Genomic DNA, 14,364 nt, shown 5'->3' with positions numbered 1-14,364 from the left:
ATGACTTTGATCTGCTGTATTCACACATACAGCTCCAGTGACTGGCATAAAGCATGCATTTAGGAAATAGTCATTGAATAAATGAATGAATGAAGAAGTTCTTTGGAATCTTCTGTGAAAGCTAGCACATTTATCTATTGTAATAAGAAACACACATAGTTCTGATTGTCAAAACGGTATCATACTTTATAGATTAACTAAGATTATTTTAAACATGATATTGAAATGAAACCAAGCGAGTGCTTGGTACTTACTATAGAAATAGCAAGAGCATTGACAAGCAACTGACGACCACATGGGATAGTGCAGTCACAAAGGGGATGCTGCATAATGTCACAACAAAACAAGAGCTTGCAGACAAACAGACATAGCTTTGAACTCCATCTCTGCCATGTGTGTGTTATGTGATGTTGGGAAATTATTTACCTCCCTAAACCTCAGTTATTTGTCTGTAACATCTACAATGTTACTAATGTGTCTTAAACGAAAGTATATGTACAAAGCGCCTGGGCACTTGAAAAAAATGTTTCTTGCTCCAGTCCTTTCCACATGCCTATTACCTTCCAAGGGAAAGTAGGTAAATAATAAGGTATTTAAAATGCTCAAACAAATGTGAGAACAGGGCAGAAAGGATTGGTACCATATGAAGTGTCAGTCACCTCAGGTGGTGATTGGGGTAGACAGGCTAACTGGATTCACCATAACCCTGACAGTTCCCATGAAGTGATATTCAGGTCCCCTTTCATGGTGAGGTGTGGAGTGGTGTAGATGGTGCCTTGAATATAGCTTGGATAATAGTATGCCAAGACTCTGCCCATCAGGAGTAGAAGAATGAGTTGGTATCATCTGAGGAAAGCAACATTGCCCTATTCACAAAGATTTATTGAACAAGAGACTTTATCAATGTATAAATATTGAATAATTTTTTAAAAAGATTTTACTTATTTATTTTTAGAGAGAGGGAAAAGGAGGGAAAAAGGGAGAGAAACATCAATGTGAGAGAGAAGCATCACTCTAATGCCTCTTGTACACTCCCTAACGGGTCTGAACCCACAATCCAGGCATGTGCCCTGACCGGGAATCAAACCGGCAGCCTTTTGCTTTACGAGATGATGCCCAACCAACTGAGCCACAACAGTTAGGGCTAGATATTAATTTTTATCCATACCCAATTCATAGGAAAAGTATGTCACACTCTTTTGGGAATCAGTAATAAGATTCTTCCTTCTCCTTAGACACACATAAGAAGGTATGTGGAGTCTGTAATGAAGAGATGTTTTTCTATCTTCAGTCCATCTAGAATTCTCAGATACTAAGGAGTATTAGAAGAAGCACTGTGTTTTCATAAATCACTCTACAATGTCTCTCATACTTTACATATTTTAAAAAACTGGCACAAAGATACTGTCTTGTGAGAAGACAAGAAAACAGATAAAATGTTCATTAGCTGGTATCAATGGTAAATACTCATGAATTAGGGACCGGGATTCCTGTTTCCCAAGGAGTTTGCCTCGCCTGGGAGCAGCCTTGCCTTAGGCTAGAGGAGACTTTCATTTTTACATTTGTGCATTAAGTGTGTCTGTCAGGTGACTTTTGATTCACATTGGAGAAACTGCCACCTTTGATGACTGTCACGGGACAGAATCACAGTTAGCCTGGGTCCTGCACTTGGTCTTCTTCTCTTATAAGCATTCATGATCCTTTCCTAAAACGGTTAAGGCAGCATAGGACTAGGAGGGAGGGATGAGAGACAAAGCAGAAGAGGTACAGCCCATAAGGCCAGACCAGCTCTGTGATCACTAGGCTTCACCCTTCATAGATCAATCAAGTCAAATCAAATTGCAGAATTAAACCTTACCTAGAGTAAAAACCTGTGCCTAGGAAACATTCAACAGAAAAATTAAATTTTCAAGTGCTAGAAAATTTAAAGCTTATTAAAAATTTTATAAAATAGTATGAGTTCTAAAATAAGATTGTCACATTCCACCTCTTGAATTAAGACATATGAGCAAATGTTTCCTTCCTCAAACTTTGTGCTCCAACTCTCCAGGCCACCTTTTTGTGTGTGCCAATTGTGGATCAGGCTCTGTTCTTTGTCCCATGCAAAAAGAGTCAGCTGGGAATCATGAGTAGAGGCAGAGAATCCATTAGATTTAAGCACTAGTATTCCCTGGGTGCATTTAAAACCTCTCTTCTGGCCCTGACCGGTGTGGCTCAGTTGGCCGGGTGTTGTCTCACAAAGTGAAAGGCCACCCATTCAATTCCCAGTCGGGATACATGCCTGGGTTGGGGTTCCATCCCCAGTCAGGGTATGTGCAGGCATCATTGTTTCTCTCCCTCTCTTTCTCCCTCCCATTCACCCTACCCCTCTCTCCATAAATTAAAAAAATAATAATAATAAAAAATCTAAAAGCTCTTTAATGAATAATAAAACCTAACTAGCAAATATTTCTGAGGAGAGCAAGACAGCTCTGAAAATATCTAAGTGATTTCCATATAGAGAAAAGGATTATTGGTTTATTTCCAAAACAAAATCATAACAAATCCATTCACAAAATTAATTTTCTCTCTCTTTTCCATCTTTTATTTCTTTGCTCTGTCAATGGATGCATGTGTGTCAAAGAACACATGATAAAAGAGAGGAGAATAGTCCTTTAAGTGCCCATATCTTTTCTTTCTATGTTAGGTGCAAATATTAATTTCATGAAATGTATCTTCTTATGGTTATAAAGTAATTTTGGAAAAAATGTATCCACCTTGGCTGTTTCCAAAATAAGTGGTTGCTTTGCAAGCATTATATAAGTCTAGCAGTGGCATGAACTTAGCATAGCTTAGTATTATAAAAGCAGTGTATGGCATTATAGTCAGGACTCGAGATTAGAGCCTTTTGCTTGTCTCCTGTGCTTTGACAAATAACTCAGGATGTCAGTACTTCAGTTTCTTCAGTTGTCAAGTTGGGACAATACTAGTTCTAATTTCACAGTGCTGTTGCGAGAAATAGCGAAGCACCTGGTACACAGTAAAACTTCAATACACATTATCCATTTTAATAACTGGCATTAGTAAAGGAAAACAATTTTATTACATTGAGAAATTATATAAATCTTTCCTGTTTCCAGTCAGAATTTAGTAGATAAAGGTCCTTTTAAATCAGATTTTAAGCAAATTATATTAACCTTTTAAATAAAGATAGTCTTATTTTCATTTTTGACATACAAAGTTTTATCATCGTATAAATAATTGTTAAAATTTGTTGTATATGAAAAAGAAAATAATATTATTTGGATTTCATTATTTTTAAAAAGAACCAAATGTCATGTAATTGTTTACAATTTTAAAGATTTAGCATGCAACTGGAATAACTCAACTGTATAAAATGGCTTTGTAAAGGAATTTTTCAGGAATTACCTTTCAGATTATATAAGGAAATAGCTAAAAAGTGACTCTTTTAAAAAGAAGCTTTTTTACACAGCCAGCTGGGTTCCATTTAATGTTATAAATCTAATAGAATGTACACTTGATTTTCAGGGAAAAAAATAAGCACATGCTACAGTGAACAATGATAAATGGCTCTTCCATAAATACTAACAGAAGAATAAAACCATAACAAGTTCACATGGTCATTGATGAGGGAACTATGTATGTAATAATCTACTAGGAGAAAACATAATATAAATCAGTGTGTACTCGTATCTCCACATCTGCATTACCGCACAATAGAAGAATACTAGTTTCTTCTAAGACATGGTTAATTGGTTTTCCTAGGCTTTCCTTAATTCATTCCCCATTTCAAACACAAAGAAATGGGATAAGAATAGAAATATTTTATTTTTGGACAAGGTGATCTATCTTAAATTTATATACTAGGGGGATCCCCCCCAAAATGGAATCATCAGTCCTGGCTAGTGTGGTTCAGTGGACTGAGTGCAGCCTGCAAACCCAAGGGTTGCAGGTTGATTCTCTGTCAAGGCACATGCCTGGGTTGTGGGTCAGGTCAGGTTCCCAGTCAGGGGCATGTGAGAGGCAACCACACATTAATGTTTCTCTCCCTCTCTCTCTCCTTTCCCCTATGTCTAAAATAAATGAATAAAATCTTTTTAAAAAACCACAGAATTATTATCTGGAGGATGGTTCCCTTGTAGTACAGGCTTCCCTGACTAAGTAAGTGTTCCAGGAACCCATCCGTATCAGTGTGCCAGCTGGTGTTGTTGTGAGAGGCTGTGTTCAGCTTCAGTGAATTTTCTTTGAACTCTTTCATTGTAGTTTACCCATTTCATAATGGGTGGTTTATAAGTGCATCTACCCCCACCGTGCTGAATGTTCAGCAGTTTCTGACCAAAAACAGCATGACCCCTGTGTCCCACCCTCCCAATTCACAAGATCTTGCCCAGACCAACTTTCTTCTTTTTCCCTAAGTGAGAAAAGTCCTCAAAGGGAAAAGTTTCACCAATGTGAAAGAGGTGAGACCAAAAAAAAAAAAATAGAACTAAAAGTCAACAAAATTGATGAGTTCAAAAACTGTTTTGAGCAATAGAAAAAAGTAATGATAGGTGTATTGCATCAAATGGAGAGTACTTTGAAGGTGACTGGAATTTAAATATGTAGGAATAAGTATACAATTTTGTACAAATAAATTCTGGGTTTTTTGGGGGTTCCCCCTTATATGTTCAAATATTAAAATTTCCAAGAGCAAAAAGAAACATTGTATAAAATACAAATCCTGGTATTATTTATTATTTAACATTATTTATATTATTAATAATCCATTAGATGTATTGATAGTTCTGGTAATAAACATTGGGATGAAAAATAAACAATGGGCATGAAAAAATTATTCTTTTTCTAGAAATGCAAGATTTTTATCCATGTGTACAATCTTGTATTTCTTTGATGACCATCTAGACATAAGCTTTAACATAAACCTGACCTTCCATTTGTTAACAATTAAGATATTGTATATTACACGTATATAATACTACATCTCCCATTAGTGATATACACACAAACTCAACATTTGTAAAAACTAAGATAAATAAGTGAATGAGTGAACAAACAAACTGCCCCATTTGGCTAGACGAATTAGAAAATGGCGCCTTTCCCTCAGCACTGCAGGATTTCAGTCACTATTTGCATCTCTACCCTCCACATACCTTTGAGCCTGAGACAGAAAACAACCATATGTGAGGCAGGACTGTGAAGAAAGTTCGTTAAAATTTATTTTCCCAGACACAATAAAAAGTGATTTTTTTTTAAATTAAGATCATAAAACAAAAAATTTAAGAATGAAGTCTTAAGAATATTCTGAAATGAATCATAAAGGTGAATGTGCCAATGATAAAGAATAATCTCTTTAGTACATTGAGTTATCAATCTTATGCAAAACAAGCAAACAGTACCACTTAAGGAATATTAAACATATTATGTCTAAACATATGAAATCCTGATTAAGATGGAAAATACCTTCTTAAAAAGTTCAACAATAATGGTTAGTAGATTATTAGAAGGGAGGAAGCTATTATATTACTGAATAGTAATGAAATCAATGATTTAATATATTTCAAACATTTAAGAATGCTATTTGATAAATGGATTTTTAAATAGCTACTGAATTGGTTTTGTCCTCTTTAAATAAAAGGACAAAACTATTCCAAGGAAACATACCCTGAGCATCAAGCTACCACTTATAGGCAACTCTGCTGAGGCTGAAAGATCCAATCTGTTCCCAGAAAAACTTGCCAGTAAAACCCACAGGATATATTGGAATTATTCAAGCTCACAGCACCATTTCCACTGTCATCAAATAAGACTAGTGTGTCACTGGCTATGGATTCTGCTATTGCTTTTCAAATTTCAACCTGTTTGCAAAACAAAACCAAGAAACAGTCTGATTCTAGGCTACAGCAAATCAGAAACCTCTATGACTGTTTTAGAGAATATATCTAAATAAATATGATAGATCTATCATATATACATATATTATGTTAAGATTGATATTAAAGGGAAAATACTTTTTTAAAAGATAATGAATTTAAGTTAGAGAAAACCCATTCATATAACCATATTATATTTTGGAAAGAAACAAAGAAATTGGACATGAATAAAATTAATAAATCTGAAAATCAAGTGCTTAAAAGAGATTGGATCCAGGAGTTCCCCATCAAATAAAAAGATGCTTAGCCTGCACCTCACACGGAAAAGCCACTGAATAACTATGCATTTGAAGATGAATGAATGAATATGAACTCAAGTATATAGCACTATATACTGAGTCAAAAAGATACACTTTTAGTAGGTGGAGTTTAAATGTATAACTCTTTTTTTTTTAAAGATTTTATTTATTTACTTTTAGAGAGGGAAGGGAGGGAGATACAGAGAGAGAGAGAGAAACATCAACCGGTTGCTGGGGGTTATGGCCCGCAACCCAGGCATGTACCCTGGCTGGGAATCGAACCTGGGACACTCTGGTTCCCAGCCCGCGCTCAATCCACTGAGCTACACCAGCCAGGGCTAAATGTACAACTCTTTTACTTAATGAGCTATTTCTTTTAAAATAATATCTATTGGTCTATTTTTTAATTATAAAAACAAAACTGTTCACTGCAAAATATATCTAAAATATCAAATGCTAATTAAAAAGTAAACTAAATAGGGGCCCTGGCTGGTGTAGCTCAGTGGATTGAGTGCCGGCTGCAAACCAAAGTGTCGCAGGTTTGATTCCCAGTCAGGGCACATGCCTGGGTTGCAGGCCATGACCCCCAGCAACTGCACATTGATGTCTCTCTCTCTCTCTCTTTCTCCCTCCCTTCCCTCTCTAAAAAATAAATAAATAAAATCTTTTAAAAAAAGTAAACTAAATAGAATATCAATAGAAAGATAAAATCACCAGCCAACATTCTTATATTATGCACATGTATTATTTTTATGTACATACTTGAAACCATATTGTAGATCAATTTTATGTCTCATTTTTTACAACTTACTACATCATGAGAATTTCCCATGTCATTAAACCTCTTTAAAACATGAGTTTTAATGGTGTCATAGTGTCCCAGAATGTAAATGTTTCAACAATTGAATTATTATGCTATTGGTGTATGTACATTTGAATAATGTATAAAATCAAAATATAGGGGAGACAATTTTAAGTGGCTTTGTCCCTAAAACTTTGATTTTATTTTTCATTATTTCCTTAGGATACATTGCAATGTGCCAAACTGCTATATCAAAGAGACAGACTTGGCATTTTTGATCCATTGTATGGTACTGTTTCCTGATAGTTTGTGTTATAATTACTTCCAGTAGTTACAAAAGTACTTATATTAATCATATTTAGAGTGTATACATTTTAGAGATCAATTTTACAGTTTGATAGGGCAAAATTCATGTAATTCAAATTTGAAAGCAGTTGAGGTTGAAGACATTTTTGCAGGTTTATTGGCTATTTATATTTATTTTTTTATGAGCTATCTGAAATTAGAGGGAGAAAATCACCCCTTACAACACACATAAGACTTCATAACCTCAGTATTTCTGTATCATGGATAGCATCATGACGTGTAAGTCCTTCCATCAGAAATACCTTTCTGAAACCTCTAAAAGGTTCTGAATCTCAGGGTTACTACATATATGAGATTAACCTCACTCAGAGATTTTTTTTTCCACAATGAAATTATTACAAAGCACCTTGACACTAGAACTAATTGGGAGTCAAAGCTAGTTCCATACATTTAATGAGCTGTTGATATCTCAGCAACTCCAAAATCTCTGTAGCTTACAATAAATTTCTAGGCCTCTCATGCACAGCCACATTTCAATACACAGACAAGATAGATACTCTGACTTCCATGAAGTTTAGAAGCCAATCAAATGTGGTAAGGTAGTATTACAATCAAGCATCCACGGAAGTTACAGTCCATCTGTCACAAGTACAACCATTGGGATTTCTCTGAAGTTACTCTGTTGTATTTTTTGAATTTGCACTTCGGTTTTACACCACCACCTCTTAGGAATACATCCACACATGAATTTGTGCACACGCAGATCTGCTTCTTCTCTGTATAGAGCAGGTATTCACTAGTCATTCTTTTCTTCTACTACATTCATGGTAGTATTACATTTAAGTTTAGTGAAATAACTGATGGCTAGAAAGCAACTGGCCTTCATCATACCCCTCAAAAGGTCTATATAGGTCTATATTCTTGAAAAAAATATATCTTCTATTAGGGTACTTTTTAGCACTTACTTATTTTCACATAAAGTGCTAATAATGCCAAGAAAATATGTTTCAAAGCAGGAGCTATAAAAATTTAGAGATGATTACAACCTGAAATATCTATTAAATATAACCAGAAAATATGTGTCTAGGTAATGTCAGTATTATCACAAATCATCAAAGCAGTAGATTAAAAAGCCAAAGTCTGTCCTTTCCTGGGCTCCAGGCAGAACTACTTCATAAGTTGACACATGATTTCTCAAATGATATTTGAATTCCACTTGAAAGGAAACTCAGAACATAGATGACAAATATAAACCTTCTGTCTCCATATACTTAATTTTTCTTCTTGATATAGCTCCATTTTCTCAAGATAATAGAGATAAAATCTCAGGAAGTCTCAATATTTAAGCAAGAAATGCCCTCAACCAAATGAAATAGCAAGGTGTCATCTCTTACTTCTGCCAAAATTCCAGCTGTTTCCTCCCATCTTCTTTCCTTCATGCAAATTATTTGCATTTCTCTGAGTATTCACATTATTCCCCCTTTTCTGCCCCCTTTCCCTTTCCACTATTTTAATAGAAGCAAAAAAGATTTATCAACTTAAGCTTTCTTTAATTACATAGGGCATAACAAAGAGGAAGGATAGTGAAGTAGAAAAAGCAAAAATTTTAAAATAAACATGTGCTTGAATCCCTATTGTACTCTTTATCATCTGTGTGGCTTTATGTCATTTATTTAACTTCTTGAAGCCTATACAACAAGGACTATAACTCACTCATCTGCTGTGAGGACTGCTTTATGTGAAGAGCCAGGCAGAGTAGTACTTTCAAACAGTAAGTGCTCGATAAATGTCAGCCGTCGTTACCATTACTGTGCTGGTAAGAGCAGGTGAGAGAGGGTACAAGACACTCCTCCCTCCTGACTGAGCTTGCAGGTAAGCTCTGCCAATTGTGAACATGTAACAAGACTATAACATCAACTTTAATTGCAAAGGACTCTGTCATCTCTACTATTCTTATAAATTCACATCAGGTTTTTTTCTTCAAAATCTAGTTTTTTGGCTCAAATGTTTTCTTTTTATCTACAAGGTCAGAATGTATTCTTATGTTTTAAAACACTCCAATGTACTTCAGTGTATTTCATTCTGTTACTATTTGTTTCATAGACTATGAATTAAATGCAGTTATGTTCCTTTATTTAAACCCCATGACTTCTTAAAATTTTCCTCATTATTCCTGAAACTAGAGTTTTTAACAGTCATTATAATGTTTTGAACTCTACTCTTTTTTTAGTTTTTAAGCTTTTAAAAATTGTTGCCAATGTACACACCTCCTCTCAAACTTGACAGTGTGTTGCCAATTTCTTGTGGCTTTCAGGTTCCACCTGGATGCACAAGGCTTTATTTCTCTCACAGGCTGCTCTCTTGCCACCTTCTCTGTAATTCTGCTACAGCGTTTAACTCCTTTCTTAACCACATGACATGATCCGTTCAAATTTCTTGTAATATACATATATATAATATATACATGCAATCTTCAAATGCAGTTTGTTAACTTCAAATATTAATTCTTTTCCTCTTTTTCTCAGTATGAACAGTAGTCTTGGTACATTTGTTCTTGGAGAATAGTTAACTTTGCCTTTAAAAGACCCATATATATTGTTTTATTGCTTCCTTCAGGTGATAAAAATTTATTTCATAAATTACTTTTCTTAAGTAAGATATTAACATAAGTGAATCCATAATGTTAAAAGCTTTATATTGATATTATTTAAAGATTCTATAAAATAGATTTTTAAAACATATTTCATATATACAGAAAAGTAGAATAAAATACACTAGAGAGAAGAACTTTTCAGAAATGTCAGCATTAAAAATTAAGTCAACCCCAAGCAATTTAATACATGTCAGGAAAAAATATTATGCTATAATATTTGTGGATGGTTGAGAATAGCTCTTTTTAATTGCTTAAAGTGATTACTTATTCATTGAAAATAACCTCTTAAATGTACAAATGTCAGAAATTTCAGTTTTAAGTTGAAATGAAATAATACTAAATAAAGAATATAATGCTTGAGTTTTAATTAAAGAATTGAAAATTAACAGACAATTTCATGTTGTTCAATCTACCAGGTCTTTCCACATTTTCTTGATATAACACTCACATTAATATTACAAGGAATTCTCACTAATTTGGATTAACAGGAGATGAGAACAATCTGAATTAAAAAAGAAAAAATATTTTTTTGGAATTATTTTTGGATTTATTTTTTTGGAAGCATTAGTTTCACAATAACTAAACTTTTGGTAATCAAGTATTTGTATACACACACCTCTTTAATACTGCTTCAGTAACATTCTCATTTATAATTAGCAGCATATAATTTATGTTTTTCAAAGTGCTAAAATTCTTTTGGGTGCAGTAAATATGCTCCAAAGTAATTTTGTTAGACTCCTGAATTATTTCCCTAATCCTTGATTTTTAATCCATTATTAAGGTATAATTTTCATACAAAAATGCACAGATTTAAAGTATAAGGTTTGGTAAGTTTGACAACTGTATACAGCAAGTGTTAACTGCCGTAGACTAAGATACAGAAAATTTCTATCACCAAGAAAGTTGTCCTGTCTTCCTCTGCAGTCAGTTTCTTCAATTCAATACCAGAGAACCACTGATCTGTCTCTATCACCATATATTAATTTTGCCTGCTTTTGAACTTGAAATAGATGGAATCATTCAATGTACTCTTTTGTATTTGTTTTTTGTTTTTGTTTTTTGTTTGGGCTCAATACAGTTTTAGGCCCAGTTTTGATTCAGAGCTTTTGGTGACCTGGGCTGTTGTAAGTTGTTTCTTAAGAGAGAAGTAATATAAAGAACTGCTTTTATTAGAAGTTCATTAATTTGTACTGCTGAACAACATTTCATTGTATATTATTATATGGCATTTGTTTGTGTGTTCACCAGTTGGACACACTGTTTCCAGTGTAGGGCTGCTATGAATCAGCCTGCTCTATAAGTGCACAGGTCTTCCATAAGCATAGTTTTATTTTTCTAAGATAAATATTGGGTTGAAATTGTGGGTTCAGAGAACACATCCATACTTTTCTTTTTAAGGAATCTCTCAAACTATTTTCCCATGTGATTGTACAGTAATGCTTAAGAGTTTCATTGTTTCACATTATCTACAATACCGAATGTCTGTTTTTTGTTTTCATTTAACTCCTTTCTTAACTCCTTTCAGTCATTCTAGTGGGTGTGAAATTGTATCACATTGTGATTTTAGTTGCATTTCTCTGGTTATTAATGATATTGAGCATCTTTTCATCGGCTTATCAATCTTGGTATATTTTTTGTAATATGTCTGACCATGACTTTTGCCCATGCTTTATTGGGTTGTCTTCCTTCATATTGAATATTAATATGTAATACTTTGTAATACTCCTTTCTTTTTAAGGAAAACTTATTCTAGCCCAGGTCAATACAAGCTCTGAATCAGGCACAATCCAGAAACAATTCTGAAACATTAGGCTTTGAGTCAAAAGTTCTTAACGAAGAGGAGATGGATAATCTAGTATTTTAAACTCTATTGTGAGTAGCCATTTTCTATCTGACCAAAAAAATATTCTTCAGTCACATTTTAAATCAGCATTCACTCATTTAGAAAAGCCTGCTTCACTCTAAACAAACCACAATGTGATTCTGCAGCTGACACCTTACCCAAGTTCTGACTGTTCACTAAGAAGGAGCACTTTTGACAAAATACATAGCTCTCACCGCAGCACCTTTTCTAATAAAGGCATTCATTAGTAGTATAATTAGTAGTCATACGTAGTAACAGAGAGTAGGAGGGAAAATATGTGCACTGCTTTCCTCTGCAAAGTATTAGAGCAGATGGCTAAGCATTGAGGGAAAGAAAGTATTTACTGGTGATTTGATGAGATGTTCCCTGTTCAGACTGGCTTCTGAGTCAGCAGCTATTGGTGTACGTAAAAAAGAAACTAGAAACATTTCCTATCAAGGTTTACTTGAGGTTTTCTATCAAAGCATGATGACTATTTTGCTGGATACTGAGAACAAGAATCAAGAATTGGGACATAATCTAACTGTCTTTGACTTCTCTTCCAACTCTCTGCTTTTCTGAGTCTTTGACTGTCAAGTACAGAGGACTTGGCATAATGGTTTGTATATAACTTTTAGGAATTAACCATTCACACAGTTGTGTGGTTCTCCATTTAACTGTTAGCCAAGGTCACAGTCTTCCTGCTGAATCTTTCGCCTCCCAATTCTTTGTTATTTCCTCCATTTAGTAATCCTCCCTCCCTGCTTCTTTAAGTTAATACATGAATTTCCACTTCTTCCAAAACTGCTCACAGGCAAATGTGTAAAAGTCATTTACTCTAAAGTATAAACAATGGACCAATAACTGTTTAACATGCTATTGAGGTTCAAAACGTGAATTATAGTTGACTCTTTTCCACCCACTCCTCCCCTTTCGCTTCCCTGTATACTAAATAAGTCAGTAAAGGCCCAACAACAGGCCAGTTAACCCACAAAAATCTGTTGAGTACTTATCTGTTAGGTACTAGCAATAGTGTAGTGAATAAAACAAACACCATTCCAGCTGTTGTGGGCTTAATATCTGGTGGGACTACCTTTAAAATAATTATAAATAACTAATTAAATAACTATAAGTAGTTGTAACACTACAAGGTAAAGAACCTTGTTTTGGTGGGTGTGTCAGTGGGGTGGGCACTAACACATGAGATCAAGGAAGACTTCCTCAGGAGAGGACATTTCAGCTGAGACCTGAAGTTAAGGAATTAGTTAGGCAGAGAGAGGAGATGTGTCCAATACCCTCCAGGCTCTGGAATCCGCACGACCTGTTTCCATTTTCCTCCCCACCACTTTTATTTCTGCCTTCATCACCTTTTCCATAGGTTACTACCAACCTCATTACCAGTCTGCCCTCCAAAATGTTAAAAGTATTGCTATAACAATGTCATTCCTTGCTAAAAAGCCCACAATGACTTCCTTAAAGAAAAATGGTGAAATTCCTAAGTTTGCACTTTTAACTCTCTTCGATCTGAATCACACTTACTTTTCTAGTTTATTTATCATTAGTTTTCTACCAGGCTGACCCATTCATATTCTGCATAAAACAGTTTTATTCTCTGTCCTGAGTACCTTTGTTCTCCTCATTCATTTTTTCCAAAACAAGTTTTTAAATCTCATGTTGAAAAAGATTTATTAGCAAAATGTATGAGGAATCACAGACCTCTTTAAAATCTTGTCTGTATTTTTTTAAATAGTGGTTGTTTTATAAATAAGTAAACATGGGTTTATAATTTGTTTACTGAGAATCAAAATTGAAATTTCTACCATGAACAAGTTTATCAGGCATTTCATGGTAAATTCAACACAATTTCTATGTCTAAATGTTTCCATGAGAGTTAGCTAATGTTTGATAGTTCCACTGTCTAAAATAATGACCCTATATAAATACAGGGTGAGGCAAAAGTAGATTACAGTTATTTGGATGGAAAATAATACAATAATTAATAAACAATGATACCAGAAGAAGTTTTTTTGCATACTCACAACTATAAACTTAATTTTGCCACACACTGTAGGTAGGAAAATATCCTAAGGGCTTGATATGGGAAAATTTGTTTAAAAGACACAAAATGCATGTGCTATATGAGGTCTGTTGGGAAAATATCCAGCCACATAGTTATGAAAAATAGAGACATTTATTGAAGAAGACACAAGATAAAAGAAACATTATACTTAGGACAATGATGATTCAGTCCCCTTCAAAGTAGGCACCTGGGACCGTACACAGTTCTCTCAGCATCCCTTCCTCTGGTCAAAGCAGTTTGCAAAATCCTTTGTTGGAATTGCCATCAGCTGCTTCATTGTATTTTCCTGAATCTCACTGACATTCTGAAATATCTTCCCTTTCAAAGGTGATTTTACTCATAGTTTTGAGAGAAGCCAGAAGTTGCAGGATACCAAATCTGGGCTGTAGAGGCACTGAGTTACCTGGGTGATTTGATGTTTCACCAAAAAACTCTGTACCAGATGTGCTGCCTAAGCAGGCGCATTGTTGTAATGAAGCTGCCAATCACCAGTTGCCTATAGCTGTGGCCG

The 14,364-nt window shown here is 34.6% G+C and overlaps 2 protein-coding genes across 3 annotated transcripts in view; one reads left to right on the top strand and one right to left on the bottom strand.

Moving 5' to 3' along the window:
- CTNNA3 (catenin alpha 3) overlaps nucleotides 1-14,364 on the bottom strand; it is a 1,497,017-nt gene that overhangs the window by 893,690 nt on the left and 588,963 nt on the right. The window lies entirely within an intron of this gene.
- LRRTM3 (leucine rich repeat transmembrane neuronal 3) overlaps nucleotides 1-14,364 on the top strand; it is a 170,702-nt gene that overhangs the window by 35,911 nt on the left and 120,427 nt on the right. The window lies entirely within an intron of this gene.

This window comes from Phyllostomus discolor, chromosome 5, assembly GCF_004126475.2.
Source record: "Phyllostomus discolor isolate MPI-MPIP mPhyDis1 chromosome 5, mPhyDis1.pri.v3, whole genome shotgun sequence".
Classification (NCBI taxonomy): Eukaryota; Metazoa; Chordata; class Mammalia; order Chiroptera; family Phyllostomidae; genus Phyllostomus; species Phyllostomus discolor.
Note: the sequence above shows the minus strand (reverse complement) of the source record. Positions and strands in the feature narration are given on the sequence as shown.